The sequence below is a fragment of the Apteryx rowi genome, unplaced genomic scaffold (assembly GCF_003343035.1).
Source record: "Apteryx rowi isolate R43461 unplaced genomic scaffold, aptRow1 scaffold_179, whole genome shotgun sequence".
NCBI classification, from domain to species: domain Eukaryota; kingdom Metazoa; phylum Chordata; class Aves; order Apterygiformes; family Apterygidae; genus Apteryx; species Apteryx rowi.
The window spans coordinates 551,555-567,531 of NW_020448074.1; the positions used below are offsets into that span (position 1 = coordinate 551,555).

Below are 15,977 nucleotides of genomic sequence, written 5' to 3' on the forward strand. Positions count from 1 at the left end.
TACAGTTCACACTGTAATTTAAAGGATTAGCATGACATCTCTAATACTCACCTAACACTAGCTAGGCATAAGACTAGCCATAGGAAAATCAGCACGAGAAAGGCAAGCTAGCTTGCTGGAATGTAGTTCTCCTAGGTTTCCTTGATTAGGATAGGATTTTCCTGTTTTACAAAGAAATTGCTTTTTTTTTTTTTGAATTTCAAAGCTTTAATATCTTTTCACAAATGCCAAGAAATTGCAAATAAAGTGCATGAATTTGAAAAAAGGAACAATATTTTTCTTTTTGTAACAAGGGAAAAAAGCCAACTCCTCCACATGTAAAAAAGGGATTTTCTTAACTGTTCTTTTTGTGATCAGTTTCCAGACCCATTTTTCAGATTCATCCTAAATTACAAGTGTACTAAAGTTAGAGAAACTCTATAGGAAATATACAGAAATAACACTAACGCGTGTTATGTTCTGATTTGCTGTTAAAGCTCAATTTTCCATAGATGAAAAACTAAAAGCAAGCTTTACCATATAGACCCTTTAAAAATATATTTACTTTCTCCTGTTTGAAATGATCCTTACCTTATTTAAGGAAAGACAGCAAATGACAAATACAACTAAATATTTCTGCAATACTGTATTCAGTGTGTGCGTACTATATATTGGTGCACGCGTCTCTTGTGTGCAAGAACAGCTCACGGTGTCTCCTTGTACTCTTGAACAAAAATAAAACAGATGAAAGCTGTAACCCATCCTCATTTCTTCTGCAACTCAATGAGCATCAACTAAACACTGCAAAAAAACAGGGGTGCAGAATAGATTGTGTAACTCATATTAACCTGTAATGTCTTAAAAGAAATACTTTATTACATGGCAAAAATAAAAATAAAAAAAAACAAAACACCCCAAACCAAAAAACTGTTCTTCACTATAGAGTAAAGTAATTGTGCCTTCCTCTGTGACATGTTGACATGGATCCCACACTAGATGGGATCCCTGGCAAGCAACCTCGTCACTGAACTGGTGGGACTGAGAAGCTTCACCTGGCTTTATCCAATAGCATCTGAAATACTGCTCTACTTGATATCTGTTCCAACTGTTAGGTCAAAGCTGTTAAATAGGTAAGACAGCTTTGCTGATCTCAAAATCATTTGTGAGGTCATATCTGTTGCCTGTGCCTTGATGAAATAAACTACAATAATCAGAGGAAAATCTTATAAGATACCAGTAGGTTAAAGTTAACCTACTTACATTCCTTGCCACAAGAACAAGAAGAATCTAAAGGACTGGAGCCTGACGGAGATCCAAAGCATGCAACGTTTTCTGTGTACAGAGTATGACTTAAGGAAGACAAGAAATAGACAAGTTGACTGGCTCAAGGTTTCTCAGTCCATTTTTGGGTTAACGATATGAAACAGCAGCATTTGGAACACACAAACCTATGAAAATGTAGGTTCAGCAATATTAGCTTGCTGCTCCCTGATGCACACTGCAGAGGTAAAAGCAGCAAGAAAAGATAGTCCAAAGCATAAATGTGAAAAATGAAATGTATAATGATAATACTGTATCCCATGCATAGCTAGATCTCTTACTGGCACATAATTACACATAAAGCCTTTGGGGAACTTAAGATACATAACAGTAGTAAGGAGGCCAAATGCGTGAAACGGACCCATTTTTACTGGATCATCTTTTGAGCACTGCAAACTAGGCCAAAGTACTTCCAATAAAGCATGTTCTCAGAGACAAAGGAGATCAGACCCCAGCAAGGCCTAGGAAATGCTAAACTGCTCACTACTAATGGTCTCCTTTTTGAGCAAGTCTGTGGAAGGGTCCCTGCTCTCCTCTGTATAACAATTTAGCCAATCTATCAGAAACAGCTGGCATGCATATTGTTAGGGGAAGTAACTCTGGGTTTCCATGTAGTGTTTGACCATGATTATGGGATATGATCTCAGACCAGCTGAAAGACTGGTTATGCACATGGGGTGAGGGGGAAAAATGGTAATCCATAATACAAGCATAACCTGTCAAAGGAATCACAACTGTCAGTGCAACCTTATAAAGTTTAGCCTTAAGAATTATTGTGGAGACCAAAAGAAAACAAAACAAAACAAAGAAACATCTTAACATGAAGACAGCTACCAATGAACTTTGCTCCAGGAGAAGCACAAACTCAACATCTACATGCTGATATTCGCAACACTACGCTTGGTATAATCGCTCATTCTTATACTAGGATGCGAGTTTGGATAAAGGAGGATCATTCCGTCCCAAACTAGAAAATTACAGTTTATGAAAAGGGCCTGCAAGTCTCACAGGTTCACAGTTCTAGAGTGCAAAGAAGAGGTGGAACAAATTAATCCTCCTTCCTGATGCTCTCATTAAACTTCACCTGTGCTACAAAAGGATATCAAAGGTCTGGTTTGAGGTACAAAGTCACACCCTTTCATTAGTTGATGAGGACACAAAAGTGTCTTTTGACACAAAGCTAAACTGTGTAACTTTCCTCCCACATACAGGAACAGTGGAATTCTTGGCCCCGAATTATTGATTCCCAGCCAGCTTCACGGAAAATGATTTCACTTTTGCAGAACGGGATAGGCAGCTACTAAGTTGAATGCAAGCAAAGAAGGGGCACAATAATACCCAAAGGGCCATGACGATAGTGATCAGCTCCACACATCTGCCAACCCTAGCATTCCAGCAGAGCTTGAGGTCCCGRGGTCTAGCCAGGCTTTCAACAATCAGCTTCAGGACAGAAGACTGCCCACTGAATGGAAGCAGGAACGCATAACCCCAGCAACAGCTGTTAAGGAACATGGTTTCTCTATACATAGTAACAACATACATGGAGCAGATGTTAATGGCAATAGATATATTCTCTTTATAATGGTTTTCAGTTTGAGAATAAATCTCAAATGTGACTTCTGTCAGTGTTCTCAATGGCTTTGAAATTCCATCAAGTGGTGCCACAGCGTTCGATGGCTCCTCTGTCACTTGTCCTGATTCAGTATATGGCTTATGGATTCCTTCTCACAAAAAGGCTTTTCTTATGCAAAGACAGCATATTTCTTCAAACGCATGTATCTCTACACAGTAGCCTCTCAATGTTGGCATTCAGTATCAAAGTCCATTTCTGTGCCAAACAACTCTTTCATATTGGGGTCCTTTTGATGTTTATACTGGGCATCACCTATTTGAGTTTCAAAAATTTTCTGTCCTCCTCCACTGCAGCATCTGTTCTTCATCTCCTCTAAACTGAGTATGGTTAGTAAAGGCTAGAAAGGAGTTTCAACCAAGTGTCCCACAACCCCTTTTCTCCCCCCCCCCCCCCCAAAAAAAAGAAAAACCTGGCATAAAACTTTAATACGTAACACTCAGCCAAGCAGAAGAGGGACCTACTTCTTTTTAGAGGAAAAGTACACAACCTTGTGCTGCTCACCAGGCAGATTCCCAGGTGGTCCATAATATTAAAAAACAAAGAAGTGCAATAAATATGTTTTGATACAAGAAAAAGGAAAGTTTCGCAGTTTTGAAAAGCTTTAGTTGTCGCTAGGATACGTGATATACTCACTAAGTTCCATCTTGCCACTACAAACAGGAAAAATGAACCGGAGAACATTCACATTATCTTCATTCCTTATGCCTTGTACAAGAATACCAGGCAATAATGTTGCATTTACAGCCTTCATAGATGAAGTTGAAAAAAAACTTTCAAACTTAACTTCCTAAAATGGGATCCATATTGGCATTCAAAAATTGAGTTCAAAGACAGTTAACACTACAAGACCTTTTAGAACACATGAATGATGTGGCATGGCAAACAACTAAGTGTGCTACCAGCTGACATCTCTTCTCAGTTCTACTCCAGAGTGCGGCAGTCTAAGGAAAGGCCAACAGTATCGCTTACTGGGCAAATGAGAAGATCCAGTCCCYGAGAAATATGGCTTCTACCCATGCAAAAGTAAGGAGAAGATATACCATGTTGTATCCCCCCTTTGGTTGTCCGGTTGTTGGTTGTTGAAGATGATCCAAAGGTTAAACATCCACTAAGGAATATTCTAGAGCCTTGGGCTATGGGTTTATTAAATCTGTAATGCTGCAATCAGTGGCTTCTAACCTGATAAAGCATGTGTTAGGATCTTCCAGACCAACTTAGGTTACTTTATTTCATGTGGCTTAACTTAAAAAAAATTAGAACTATTAACCTAACCAGAACTAAGATTCCTTTGCTAAAAATGGCATAAATTATATTTTTCCTTTAACTTCAACCACATTCAAGGACTTTTTGATAAATGCACTTTATTTATCCAGCATGCTTTGAAAGAATTTTGCTGCTTGGCTGCGCAAAAATGTGAATGACTTATTTTCAAGAGTAGCCTGCTATCCAGTGGAGGAGGGCATGACCTGTTTCCATAGTAGGCCAGCAGAAAACTTTTCTTTCTAAATGAAAATAGAAAGGAATTTTGATTGTATTATGTTAAACAATTACAAAGAGCTGAAATACCTATTAAAACAGCCTAGCATGAAAAATGACATGATTTGGAAGAACTTGCCAAAATTATTTAAATATAGAAATTGAAATATTAAACTAAATGGCATCCCAATAATTTATGACAAAGTAAAATCATTGTGTTAACATTAGTTTCATACAATAGACTATTCAAGAAGATTTGACTGTACTTGAAGTACAAGGCAACTCTTTGATACTATTAACCCTAAATGACAGACGTTTAAACTGATATTACTCTAATTAACTGGCTACTGCCTTCACCAATAATTCAGCTTTTGCTGAAAGATAGCAACAACACTGTACTCGGCTTCAACTTTGCCCTGGTGACATCAAATCATATTACAGCTAAATTAACAGTTGTGAAAATTTTTGGCCTGGTAGCCCTCCATCATATACAGCCTTTAAATGCCATTTCAGTTCCTATCAAGGCAGGAATCAGCAGTTGTAATTTTTAATACAGCTGCGAAACAATAGGACATATTAAGAGCTGAATTTTTGACAGCATATTCATGATGATTTATGAGTTTGTATATAATTTGATTATTCTATTAATTTTACTGATTACTGTTTCAGCTAATACAGTGAAGGTCACTTACAAAATAAATCTTCATTACATTTCACAGAAAGTAACTGCCTCCAACTAGTTGTTTTCTTTAATTAAACACTAATGTAACAAGAGTGAAAATAGGCTTCAGGGTTGCTGCATCTGTTGCTACAAGAGGAGTTTACTGCTTTGATGTAATGCTCCCCGATATTAATTGAACAAAAATAGAATGTCTCTCCATCTGACATCTTGATTTTCAATATAGAGATATCATAAACACCCATAGCTTACAGACTACCCTTAGTTCATTCTGAAACTACATAAAAGGACTGGAAAATCATATCACAAAGTATAGTTTTACACCAGAAAAGGTAGCTTTTATTTCTAGCACATGATTTTTTTTTTTTTTTCTCCTTTTCCTAAAATGCATGGAGTGATTAATTAAAAAAATAGAACAGTCTTTTCCCTAATTGTATAGTCATCTATAGCAAAAACTATTTTCTTCCTTAAAGACAAATACTGCATGCACGGCACAGCAAGCTTTGGAGAAAGATCAAAGAAAAACATGCCAAGGGCCTGAATTAATGAATTGTCCTCTTTGAATTTATTTTTGCACACAGAGCAAGCTGTGTCCTGGTTCTTATGTTACGTTCTTTGTTTCCTGACAGTCCCAAGAACTTCAGCATTTCCTGCAGTATACTGTYGTATGTCCTAAAAACATCAAAAAGTAGAATACAGACAAATCAAATACAACTAGAATGGCTATGTTTCAGTAAAGAGATAATGAGTCTTCCTAACACAGAACACTCCCATATAAAAGTCGAATCTTAATATGTATACTGACCACCTGGGTGAAGATGAAAAAAGCAAAAGCCAGCACTGAAGAAATATGTCTCTCTAAAGATAATAACCACTGCCATCCAGAACTGCCCCGGCATTTAGGGAATTATTGGAAAAGATAATATATGACAATAAATGCTTAGGCAAGCAAATGAAGAAAGAGTCAAGTATTTTGACTTCATCCTGGACACTTGAAAATTTTACAGGAATAATGAATGCAAAGGTCCTGAAAAATTCTCTAATCAGCCTAGTTTATAAACCCAATTAGCAAAAATGGCTGTTTTAAAGCCACCAGAAAGTTCCTGCACAGTTATCAACTGGAAGTTAACTAACTTCCAACGAGTATTCCACTGGAACCACAATTTCATGCCTGTACACATACCAAGCTAACTTTCTTCCCAGATCTTCACTGCTGCACTGGCACCAGAAAACAGAAGGGAATTCCACAGTTGTGACCAGGCAATGCTACAGGAAGAGCTGCTATACTGGCAAAGCTCCTAACCTGAACACTGAAAAAGTACTAATAAAAAAAGAATGAGAACATCTGCTGATTTGAGTTTCAGCAAGCTTCTTCCACAGAGAAGACAAAGCAGACATGAATGGTGACAGCTCAGAAAGGAAATGCCTCAAACAGAGAGGGGTGGAAAAAAAAGTAGCCCAGTCAAAGGTAAATTTATTGCAAATTTCTGAGTTCCACTTGTTTTTAAATCAATAAAATCAAATTTGTTTTTAAAAGTATGAAATAGCTCCTTTATACTATATGGATTTCAGACTGCTATACTGAGAAATACATAATTATATTCACATACTGTGAAGAGTTCTAGCATAGAATATAGTATTTCATGGTAAAATAGGTAACAAGATAAAAACTGGTAAACTTGATTCTGTTTTAAAGCACAGAACTCAAGAATCTGAGTAATACACTTGCCCCCAAGATACTTTAGACACTCTGTGCACTTTTTGCWTAATCACAAAATAGGGATAATTTAAGTCCATTTCATTAGAGTCTGGCAAGATTTAATTTTTTTGTTCAGGATATCTGAACAGCAGGATCTGCACTGAAATGCAACAATTTCAATAGTTTTAATTTAAAATTGATTTCCAATTATTTAATATGCAAGTTTAGGGCTTTGGCACTCAGTGTAGTCTTTCACTAGGTCTAGCTTCCAATTCTGTATTCTAAAACTCAGATGTTAGAAGACAAAGAATTGCAGTAAAATCTTCAGTTCATCAGAGATCTCTATGCTCCTAGACTTCCAGTTTTGCTGGAAGTAGGTTGTCAGTGTAGGTTTATCAAGCTATTTCCAAAATCTGAAAGAGTTCTGTTGACAAAAATAAGACCATGTTTAAGCTCTGTTTTCACTTGTTACTCTGTTTTACTTGTGTCTACTGTTATAGAAATTTTAGTAATAAGAGCAAATGAAGTATTAGTAAGCTTATCATTAATACACAGGAGAACTCTTGTAGAAGGCATCTAATCACTTAGAGAGGCTAAGTGTGATGGAAAAGAATCTTAGATACGGTCATTAATAAATTCCTAGAAAAAAAAAATCCTAGCATATCTAATAATGCACTCCAAAATCAATATTAATACCATGGGAATTTTCTGTAATTATGAACACTTGTTAGGTATACTCCTCTACAACTGTTCTACTATGAAATTAATTCCACATCTTCCACATTTAAAACAACCATGGAACAGAAAAACGCATTTAAGAAAATAATATTGAAATTGAAGAAATGTGGTAATTGACCAAATATGGTAATCGCAGAAAAAAGTGCTAACACATAATATGTATATAGTATTTTACAGAATTCTGTTCAGATTACCTGCTACTTAGATTCAAGTCATTTCTGATGCAGGAGTCAACTTCTATTTACAGTCAGTGCTACACTTATGCTTAGCACAGTTTTGGCTCAGCACCATCCTCCCCTGGGCTACATGAACGTGGGCAGTTCAGTCTGTGCTTGCCCAAAAGTGTTACATAGACTGTTCTGATGCAAATAAACTGCTAATTCTGCAGATGTGATGTTTTCTTTTCTGCTATATCCTCCCTTTTTGTAGGAAGAAAATTTGGAAGAAACATTTGGTGGATTAGACCTGCAATTCACAATAAGATATCAGAAAAGACATAAAGGTGTACACCTCACTCCTTGGCTGAAACTTTAGTTTCTTGGTAGGCTTTTAGTGATAGTAAGGAATACAGAAAAAAGGATATTAACTTCATGAGAAGAACACAGTGACAAGATGCCTTCCCTTGAGAGCAATCTTCTGTACAACAGGAAACAAAGAAACCTCTGCAGGAAAAGGCATCTAGCATATAAGTATTTTAAAAGCAACCAAAGTGTTCTGTGCAAGATTCATCTAATTTCCGATTCCTTTTTTTAGCTTATGATGAAACAAATGAAATGTGACATCTTACAACTTAAAACAACTGAGAGGGGAGAAAAGAAAAAAAATCTATGCAAGAAGTAGGTCTTGGCAGTGCTCCTGAACTATAAAACCCCAAAGCTTGATTAATAATCTCTGATGATTAGAAGATTGCTCCATGGCAACAGCTCTGCTCACCAAATAAAATTTGACACAAATCTAAATTTTTTTTTTTTTTTAATTTCTCTTGAACACAACTACTCTTTCCAGAAGCAGAATAGGAGATTGTCTTCTTACAGTCTGGGATTCAGCCTTCTTAAATACAGCATTTATAAAGAATGATAAATTCTTCTATCAATTTACTCAATATATTTACATCTCAGTTTTCAAAACTATCTAAAAACAGACTTCAGAGCAGAAATTACTGGAAAATTAATTTGCATTATTAAAGTTGTATTGTGCCCCCCTGGACTGAGTTTTGGGAAAAGATCTGAAATGAACTGAAGAATGAATAATACATTTCAACCAGATTGAAGCTATAGCAGAGTAGTTATTTATTTCAACTTTAAGAAGAATTTAACAGAATTTCAAGGAAAAGTTGCTTAATACTGGATCATTAAATGGAAAAAATATATCAAGATTTTTCAGGGGTATTGTAATTAACACTACTTCTCAGTGAATCCAGATTAACATCTCAGAGAATGGCTCTTAAACTCAAGAAAGAGATTATTTTCGTGAAAGTAATGTGAGGATCCATCGTTACTCCTTTAAGTATTTACCTGGCAAGTGTTCTAGAAATTAAGACTAAAGCATTGTGGAAATCTAAGAAATTACCACAAAACTGAAAAAAAGATTATTCAGTGCTTTCTGTTTTAATATGATTATAGTTAACTACAAAAGCACACTGAAGATTAATCTCTATGGAAGGCAAAAGTATGAGACTTGCCTATCTACAAGTTCTATTGACCTCATAAAGAGAATAACCTGTTCCTAGCACTGGGTCCTTCACCTGCAATAATACAACAGCTCTGCCCTCAAAAGGAGCTTGCAAGATCAGGGCCTTAGGGCACAGACACACAAAGCAACTGAAGAAGCTAGTCGCTAAGCATTAGGTCATCTACAAAATCCATGTATGTGCTCTCTGCCTCCAGTAAAGACATAAAACCTCAAGTTATCTTAACCTTTGATAAAATGCAAGGACTATTTCATTAATTTAGCAATATTTTGGAAGCTTTTCTCTGTCTTCTAGTTGAATGAAAATGGACTCTGCTAAACTACATCTGCATTTACATCTCAGTTTGCTTCAATAAGCATGCATGTAGTTATCACAGATCTTCCAATAATGCTACAACAAATTCATATTTGAGCCCTTATTTTTTTATATATGAGCCAGAATCTGCATATCACTACACAAGCAAAGAGTAATGTTAAATCTATTCAGTCTTTCAACAAGACTGTTAAGAAATAATACAAATAATAATTAAGATAAGAATAATGTGAATGAAGTATTTGTAATTTATTAAAGAGAATAATTATTAAAATATGATCTCCATTTCAGCATTTGTATTTTGTACTTTTATGTTTCAGACATTTTTGTAAAATGAAGCAAGACTGATTTAAGAGCAAGATAATGTAGTTAATTTCAGTTTTTTTAATATGTAATATTACATTTATTTTTCCTACACCATGGAGTACATTCCAATCCCTGTAATACCAACAACTTCTAAACCAAAAATTTTTCCATTCTTGTTAGAGTTCTGAAACCTATATACTTTGACAACATTCTTATGATTCAGAGGTGAATTTCATATGGCACATCCTAAAATTGGTCAAAGGTCTTCATGAGGTATAAACATTTGGAGAATACTATATTTCTAGCCAGTGAAATAATAAGGACCTCAATAGCTCCCTTATTTGTAAACATGTTTTTTTAAACAAAAAACAGACCATCTTTTTCTGAGAAGAACGATAAAATCTAAAATGGGAGGATACTTTCAGAGTTGCATACACTTAGAATGCATTTCACCACAAAGGTTATTTCCAAATTAAAAGTCTTTTCCTGTCAAATCCTGAAAAATAACGTGGGCAAGGACACAAAAGCATTCCATAGCTTTATTAACGACAATGCTCACTGATCTGTGAATAACCTGAAAAAAAATGAAGATTATTGAGTTACTTTACCAATCTATCCATCCATCACTAGAGAACAGGTCTCAGAATGATGGATTATCTCACTTCCCTGATGTTTATCCCAAGAAAGAGTTTCTCCTTAGGGGGAAAAACAAACAACTGATCTTACAAACAATCATGCTAACTACGCTTGCCCATTTTGCATTCATCTGCCAGCAAATTGAAGAGATACATATCAAGTTTGTCTGTAAAAAGTCCAGCTATGTCAAAAGTTTTATTACCAGATTGAAATGCAAGTGAAAAAAATTAAGTAGAGAGCAGTATGACAACTACTCTTCCCATTTAGCATTTGAAAAAAGACTTGATAATACTGACAAGCTGTATTGTCAGTAATTTCAAAACATATTTTCAGGTCCAAAGAAATGAAGTCATTTTAAATGATGAGATCTATATAATTACACAAATGATACATTYTGAAATTCAGGACTTATCTCAGATACAGCTGTGATTCTTTCACACTTACATAAAACTAAAGACTTCCTAAGACTTAAGGCTAGTTGCTGACATCTCTGATAGCCACAAGCAATTAACAGCATTATTTGAATTTCTCATTAATACCTCAGAACATATAATTAACATACAGAAAAGTTATGCATATTGCTTACATATAGAAAGACAGTACTCATTTACAGATTCAAATGAAAGAGATGCTGTGCCAAATTCTTTATTAATTCTAAATGCATATTACATTCTGGTTTTCTAAAGTCCAATCTTGATTTGGGAACACTGAAAGCTTCCCAGCGATTCTAACAGGGACATCCCTGGCAATGTTAAAGTAGCTAGGACAACCTTTGAACCTTCAACATTTATAACATACAATAGCTCAAATGTAAGGGTAAAAACTGATTATTTATTTTCGAAATATATACAGGAACCTTCCAAGTCAGTCATACAGTCTATCATAGACCAGCCTGGATTCTTAATCTTCTTGTAAATATAGGGATTGAAAGGGATGATACCTCTTAATCAGAACTTCCCTCCATCACAAAACTACCACTGTCACTGCCACAAAATAACTAATTTCAGTTAGAATCTGTAACTACAAAAAAGTTACGCTGCCCACCAAATGCATATATGATGTACAAGTTCAAAGCCTATTTATACAAAATGTTAGTCATTAACTGACTGAAGATGAAAGTTGGTGAATCACTAATTACTATGGCAAAGCAGCAGAAGACATTCTTCTACCTCAGCATCAATTGCCACAACCACATCTGTCAACTCTTGGACGACTTCTAATAAGAAAATACAACAACAACAACAACAAAAAGACTGGATATACCACCCCTCAGAATCCTTATGAGAGGACAGATAATCTACAAAACAGTCTCTAACTCCCTCTAAAGCTTCAACTAGGAAAAAAACACACTACTACTCCGGAAAAAAAGATTGTCCACACTTGGATGGTCAGGAAGCAACAATGTAAGAATCTAGAAAAAAGAATCTAAAACCAAACCGAAGAGAAACTAGGCAGAGTCTTTCAAAAAATTCAGTGCTGAAAGAAGTCACAAAAAGTGACTGAGGCCACAACACACAACTGACTTCTCAGCTATCCTTCAGCCTACTCATTAAACAACACTGGTCATGGGCGAAGAGAATCAAAACTGACAATTTCTAGAAAGACTTCCTCTTGAGGAAAAATTGAAAATAAGATGCATATTTCACCGAGGTGAACAGTAGAAGTGAAATACTTGCAATATTTATAAGACAGCTCTTCCAAACACACCCCAAAAGATTCATAAAAAAGCAAATTGTTTTTTTCTGAAAAACTGGCGGGAAAGAAAGGAAATACAAGTTACAAAAGAGGAATTTTTTTAGAATGTATGAAAACTGTAAGAAAAGAATCATTTCATTAAATTAGACATCTATGACTTAGCTTAAATCTTATAGTTCATAAATGAGTTAATAACCAAATATTTGATCAACACCTATTTTAGACTTTTAAGTAAAATCTATTTTTTTTCCTAATTACAAAGGAAAAACAGAAAGTTGATAGTTTTAAATTTAACCGCCTATAGAGGAAAACATTTGGGGTATTTTCTTTTTTTCCTAAAACCAGAAAAATCAGAGATACACTGAACATTCTGAATGTTGCATCATTGCCTTATAGTCTAATAAAGACTAATTGTAATTTCTCTTTAGTGACATTTTTTCAAGAAAATGAAAGCTCTATTACTGATTTGCAACAAACGTTGGCTGCAAGCTGCAAAATGTGTGTTGACTTCCCTAGTCTCCTTGCACAGATTTGAGTGAATTTCTGGTATCTTACATTTACTATGCCGATGTAAAGGCTTGATGGGATTTTCCTTAGGAATGAGATGTATTTATTTATTTATTACTAAGCATAATACTACTACTTCATTAGAAAGGAAGACAATAGTTTCATATCAACAAGTTTGAAACAAAAGAGGCTATTACACAGGCCAGTAAAAGTTTTGCTGTATGTCAGCTTGGAAGAGCATGAGGTTTCCAGTGACCTTCGTTGTATCACGAATTCGATTTATGGAGATAGAAATCTCACATCTGTACCTCGACATATTGGGAGGTACATTACAGTGATATAAAAGTTTAATTTTCTCTCCTAAACCATACCTGTTTAAACCAATAAAGAACCAACACCGCTTTTACTCACTCAAGTGTCTTCAGCAGTTATAAAATGTTGTACTGTTTATGCAGAATTCATTTAGAATGCAAGGATGTGACTTACAAATGTCTTTGAATCATTCACATAAATATGCATGCATGCCATTTATAACAGTAGCCTTGATGAGAACACACAGTGTAACTGGCTGCAAGAAACGCTTAAGAGGTTTACATTAAAACAGAATACAGAACGGTGGTTAGAAATCACAGAACAGGTGACACCTTACTCTGATAACCTGGTGATAAAAACTGTAGGGTATGATGTATAGGTTGTGGCATTACCACTTTACTATACGGTCGGAACAGTATTCTTAGGATACCACTTAGTTTTAGTGAGACCCAAAGCAGACCATGTATAATAATTATAACTAATCTCAAAAAAAAAAAAAAAAAGTGATTGCCTACTAAATGGTTCACTTAAAGACATTCCAGATTTTATTTTTATTATAATGCTTTGTAATACAAACTTTTTAAAAGCATAATTACTTCTTGGTTTGACAGAGTAATTTGCTTCAACTATTAAAACACTCTCCTTATCCTACTTGCAAGATTTACAACTTAACAACAACAAAAAAAACACCTCTTAAATGCCGCAACCAATAGGCATAATCAGAAAGTTTAGTCAATCTGAAGAATTCTTGTGATCACAGAGAGATTTTCTGATAAGAATATTTACAAAACTTCTAGACACTGATATTGCTAACTCTTTAAACACAGCACTTTTATAGATCAGGAAATTGCCTGTGCTGGCTATAAAACAAAATAAAGCGAAAGTGCTTTCAACAATGCAAGAAAAACAAACTATATTAAGAAGAATCTACATCAGAGAAAATAATTAATATTCTAATTGTAATCATTAAAGTTAATTTAAAATTTTCATATATTTGAAACCCAAGAAGGTCTAAYGAGACATATCGCAAAACCGGTGCTTCTATAATAGTTTTGATAATCTTTCGATTTATTAATCTGTTGGTTACGTGCAGCTCTCTAGTCCCACATGTAGTCCTATAAAAATCAAAAGATCTCCATAAAATCCATAAGCACAAATCCTGTCGCATGGCTGTGTCTAGAGTATTTACCTAAAAACAATTCTTCACAAATTGTCTAGCTGGGCCCAATTACATAATACCACATTTTTAAAAAATCTCCATATAAATATAATTTAAGATATAGACAAAAGGCTATTGACAAAAAATTAAGTTACCAAATAGCATTCCTATTCAATATAGTACAGAATAATGCCTAGTTGTCTAATGAAATAATGTAAAACCATGTATATAAACACTGAAACGTTACATAGGAGAATTCCATGTGGTCCTCATTAAATGTTAATGCCAAATCAAAACCTTCCATGATGAGGCCAGCCACTGGTGCCAACCAGCTACTTTTTAGACACCCTCCGTGAACTATGATAATTATTCCAGAATGGTTTTATCAACATATATTTGCATCCATCCTATATACTGCCAAATAGGCCCAAGCTGCTAAGGCCATTCTTCTAGCAGTAGTGCAAGTGTTGTTATAGAGAAGAAAAATAGAACCATCAAACAGATAAGGCAGGAAGAGAATGTCCAACAGCACACTACAAACCAGAATCTCATAATAGCAGCACGCATGCAAAAAAAAAAAAAATTGTCCATCAAAAAAGAACAAAGCAAGTAAGACTTTGCACTGATATTTCAAGGAATTATATTTGAATATATCATTCATAGACAACAAAATAGCCTCACAGTACAATACTACTTTTTTTTTTTTCTTTTCCTTTTTAATAGAGCTAATGTCTACTGCAGATCTACAGGTTACTACATTAAAAACCCACATAGAGCAGATGGAAAGACTGCTTGCCAGCAAAAGCAAAGATAAAAAAACCCTCAGCCTTTTAAAAGCTAGTTGAACAGCTGGAAACAACTGAAAATTAAAACTATCCACTCCCTGCACAAGTATTCTTGATGGTCCCCAAAACGACTAAAGTACAACTCCTTTGCAAGAACTGCAACCCCTGGCACACCTCTGGAGTTGCACTGAAGAATATATATCATGTCTACAGTTTAAGTAGAGGGATCGATATGGAGGTGGTTTTAACCTGGAATCAATGGTTTTCTTTGTTTTAATTACTTTCTAGGGCTCAAGTGGTGGAGTGTGCATGGGGTTGTTTAAGATGTTAGAACGTACAGCTGCGATCTCTACATGGCTCTGTGTAACAGCTTTAGGATGTCTTATATGCAATTGCTGTTCAAGTTGTACTGGAAGCTTGTGATCTATAGATACAGGTCTACAGAATGACGCCTAGAGAATAAGAATATGATTTTACATCAGTTGTCCAGTTTGGGCCAGTTTGTGATATAACAAAGGTGAAAGTGTTGCATTGTCTTTTTGTTTGTTTGCTTAATAATGAACCAATTTTAATGAACCAATCTTTTCTGAAAGAAGCAAATTTGTGCCACGTGTCCTTTTCACTGCGAGTCTGAATCTGTTCTGTATTCAAGTTTTTGCACCTGGATTTGAATCTGAAAAGTAAATATAAAAATTGCCACAAAAGCCATCAAGATTTGCCTATGGATGGTCAAAAAAGCTTTCTAACTCTAGATACACTTGCAACTGCTGCTGTTTGTATATGAGTCCACACAAGAATAAAATTGAATATGCATATTAAATTCACAGCATAACAAAACTACTTATTTTTATTTCAAACATGCATTTAGAAAGTTAAGAAGTTAGATATCAGATATCATTATTAATAACCTTCAACTTTCTTTGCTGAATTTTCCTTCATTCTAATCTTGCCAACTTGTATCTACAGCTGATAACAYTGTTCCTCCTCTTACACCACCACAACATGCACCCAGTACTATAAATGAAGGGGTAACCATTAACACAAATTGTCA

The 15,977-nt window shown here is 35.0% G+C and overlaps 1 protein-coding gene across 8 annotated transcripts in view; it reads right to left on the bottom strand.

The window, feature by feature from the left end:
• Positions 1-15,977, bottom strand: part of CHM (CHM, Rab escort protein 1) — a 79,609-nt gene that overhangs the window by 26,555 nt on the left and 37,077 nt on the right. The window lies entirely within an intron of this gene.